The following is a 4,453-nucleotide window of genomic DNA, read 5'->3' on the forward strand; positions in this document are numbered from 1 at the left end:
AAATGACCTAACAAAACCTTATCCTATGAAACAATCAACAAGGGCAATGTGAAATAATAAATTCAAGTAAACAAAACCAAGCAATCAAACGCATCAATTAAATCAAACTCAACCGTTTACTTAGAACATAAAATCCATAACGAAACGAAATCCAAATAAAATCAAACCAAACTAAGGTTCATCACGACCTAGTTAGTTTATGAAATTTAGCCTAGCATCATAAAGTCTAAATCAAACAAAACAAATAATAATGAAAACATGGTGAAAATATAAGAAACAGGGAATCGAAGATGATAAAACCCGTAAACTCGAACGTGAATGTGTAGCTCTTCACCGGATGTTCTCTCGCCTTCAAAATAACCAACAAACGCGAAAGATAGCTCCAAGAACTCTCCAAAATCGGCTGGTGGCTTTCAGGTTATGTCAGGTTTAAGTTAAAGGTGTTTAAATAACCAAAACAAGGCCCGTCATTAAGCGAAAACGAAATTAATTAAGCCCAGTGTTGCCTAGGCGCTGCGCGGAGGGCATTTGGCCTTCCCCCTTCGCCCGGCGCGACGTGCTTTTTCAGGGGGGCGGTCAGACCGGCCCTGTCTGACCGGTTCTCTGTTCTGACTCTTCCTGACGTGTTCGGGATCTCCGTTTCAGCTCGTTTTTCGCCCTTTTTAATCACAATCAACTCCCGGAACCTACGAAACACAAAAACGTTAGTAGTATACAAATCTCGACTAAAAACGAATAAATACTAGTAAAATATTAAATAAAATAAACAAGGGAAACATATATATTTAGCATTATATCAAATATCCCCACACTTATTCTTTTTTCGTCCCTGAAAAAGTTTGATGCAGTTGTATCGGAAAATTACAGTCTAACAAACATATGGGTTAATTTTTAAAGCTCAGAAAAATGCAAAAACTGCGATCACCGATATTGTTGTCCACTTATACCCATGCCTTAATCTTTACCGGGACAAATATGATCCGACAATTTGTTGCTCAGTGGTTTACACAATTAAGACCCGCTTATTTTCAGCTTTTACCGAACCAGACCACCCCAACTTGACTTAAACCTCAAAATTAGCAGATTTAAAACCTTTTGTTGCTCTATTTTTTTATGAATACTTAAGACGATCAAGGGTATTGTTTATCCACCTAAGCTTAAAAATCAAAGTCTACCAAGCAGTCATTCGATATTATTAAGGTTCAATTAATTTATAGCTAGTGTTCCCCACAACATGACATACCCCCGTTATCAAGCAATACACCGAACCATTACCATAGGTGAGTATGCAAAATTTCATCTGTAGGGTTTACATGTGGCGTGTCCCTTGTGATCCGTTTCATAATGGGACGCGAGCAAGGGGACCCCACATGGCTAACAGCGTAGATGATTAAGTCTGTAATGCATTTGTACTTTGTACTTTTTGTGATCATATTTAAAGACTTTAGTGGCAGAAAACTGCGGGTTTGCTCTTTTTAGCTTTATTTTAAATATTCACAACCCCATTTGGAATTGTGAATACCCAGATGAATAATCGGCATACAGACTCATGGTCTCCGGACCCGGGGCATCCCATCAATACAAGATTTAAGGTTATAAAACCATACGCCAATGATGTGTAAAACACTAAAACTAGCAGTTTAAGATTTATATCACAGGCTACACGACATACTCTAACGTTAAACCTACCCAAGCATCATATGATAACGTATTCAATATTTTAAACTTTTCAAACTTTATAATATTTTCCACTTTTTCTGTAACATCCCGAAATTTCCAAGTAATATTAATTATATTACTTAATATTAGAGAGAAAGTTTACCCGGGTTATTAGGAAATAAATAATAGAATATGAGTTGGTATGGGTCGGGCTAGTGTTGGGTAATGGATGTGGGTTGTGGACTTGGATTAATTGAGATGGGTTAAATAAGAATGGGATTTCAGGGATATAAATACCCCCAAAATCCCAACCATCTCTTCATTTACATCTATTTCTTCACACACTCAAAACACACACATTCTAACCGATCAAGATTCGAAGCCGAGACCCGAGATTTTGTTGATAGATCTGAGTTGGTAAGGTAAGAACAAATCCAACAAAGCTAATATTACTGAAAATGGTTAGGATTGGATGGGTTAACCGAACCCGAAACCCAAACTGCCCAAATCGGACCCCTAAAACGTCGATTTTAGGCCGATTTGATGGTTGGGTTTTGTAGGCGCCGATCATACGATTCCGTGGGTACCAAAATCGAGTTATTTTGCTAAGAAACGAAGGAGTTATCGGCAAACAGATCTGCAGCGCGATAACTTCGCCTGCAAGATTAAGTTCGCCTGATGAACTTCGCCTTCAAGCGTAACTTCGCCTAAGGATAACTTCGCCTGAAGCCAAGTTCGCCTAAGGTTTAACTTCGCCTGAAGCCAAGTTCGCCTAAGGTTTAACTTCGCCTGAAGCCAAGTTCGCCTAAGGTTTAACTTCGCCTACGGCCAAGTTCGCCTAAGGATAACTTCGCCTGAAGCCAAGTTCGCCTAAGGTTTAACTTCGCCTGAAGCCAAGTTCGCCTAAGGTTTAACTTCGCCAGAAGCCAAGTTCGCCTAAGGTTTAACTTCGTCTGAAGCCAAGTTCGCCTAAGGTTTAACTTCGCCTGAAGCCAAGTTCGCCTAAGGTTTAACTTCGCCGAAGCTAAGTTCGCCCGAGGGTTAACTTCGCCTAAAGCCAAGTGTGATTAGAAAATAAATTATAAAGCGATAAGTTAAAGTAAGCTAATACTAGGCCACCAGATTAGATCAGGCGAGTATTGATACGTGTAACTTGTACAGTCAGCCGAGCTCAGATAGAGAAGGGATTTACAGCTATCAGAAAAAGAAGCAGAATTCAGGTGAGTTTCTAGCCCCATTCCTTGTTATGTTTTCGGGGCTGTGTGCATACTCGATGTGTTGTTAATACATTTATCCTAAGTGATAAGTGTATGTCATATGTGATATGTGTGATAGATATGAATGATTGTTTGTCGGTACGCGAACGATCTTCGGATATTGCGTGTACTGTCAGGTTAAAAATAAAGGTACGAATATTATATATCGAAGATGTATGAATATTTCAAATGAATACTTGTCGGGGCGTGAACGATCTTCGGATATTGCACGTAACGACAAGGGGTATGGTTGTTAAATGAATGAGGTAAAGAATGCCTAGAGTGTTCTTATGTTATGATGTAAGTATGTGTATATAGGTACACGAATGGCATGTGAGTTCTACGTTCGACATAGTAAGTTAGGATGGCAAATCCCTCTAGCTTCTGTCGGACATAGACTCGGCTGGTGATGGCGTAGTTAAGGACTGCGAGCCTTATACGTGAAGTAGATGATATATGTAAACGTAGATAAGGATTGCGAGCCTTATACGTGAAGTAGATGATATTGTAAACGTAGATAAGGACTGCGAACCTTATACGTAATATAGATAGGCGTCAGCATAGGAAAGGACTGTGAACCTTATACGTGCTGTATTTGTAGCATAGGGGAGGACTGCGAGCCTCGTACGTGCTATGAATTAGGTTGCAGCATAGGAAAGGACTGTGAACCTTATACGTGCTGTATTTGTAGCATAGGGGAGGACTGCGAACCTCGTACGTGCTATGAGTTAGGTTGCAACATAGGGAAGGACTGCGAACCTTGTACGTGTTGTGAATGTATGTCAGCATAGGAAAGGGCTGTGAACCTTATACGTGCTGGTTTTGTAGCATAGGGGAGGACTGCGAACCTCGTACGTGCTATGAGTTAGGTTGCAACATAGGGAAGGACTGCGAACCTTGTACGTGTTGTGGTTGTATTATGGTATAGGGAAGGACTGCGAACCTTGTACGTACCATAAATGGTGAACATAGGTAAGGACTGCGAACCTTGTACGTGTTCACGACCTTGAGTACAGGTATAGACGGTGAACTATGAACGTACTCTCGGTAGACTGAGGTTAGTGATTGTAGATATGTATGTATGTATGGTAGCAAGTATGTATGTAGAACAGAAGGTTAACTAGTGAAGTATGGATATGTATCTACGGATATGTGTGTATGTGTATGTATTGTATGGCGTTCGATTAACTAGAACTCACTCAGCGTAGCTGACTTTTAGTATGCACGCAGGTGAGCTGATTATAGAGTTAGCATGAGGATGACAAACGGCATGGATTGAACGGCTGGCATCTGAAGAAAGAAGTAAAGATGTTTTAAATATAAAGTTTTGTGTTATGGTATCAAAGAAAAGATTTAATGTTTTGTAACAAATGATTAATGTTTTATATTCCGCGAAAAGTTTTAATAAACTCTGATTTGAAGAACTGTGTTTATGAGTAAATCCGACGCTAAAGTAGGGTCACCGGGTTCGGGGCCTTACAAGTTGGTATCAGAGCATAAGTTCGAGAGATTTAAGCATCCTACATGCTTAGACTCGA

This window comes from Bidens hawaiensis, unplaced genomic scaffold (assembly GCF_021521415.1).
Source record: "Bidens hawaiensis isolate Kalapana, Puna unplaced genomic scaffold, B.hawaiensis_p1.1 tig00040644_1, whole genome shotgun sequence".
In the NCBI taxonomy this organism is placed as follows: Eukaryota; Viridiplantae; Streptophyta; class Magnoliopsida; order Asterales; family Asteraceae; genus Bidens; species Bidens hawaiensis.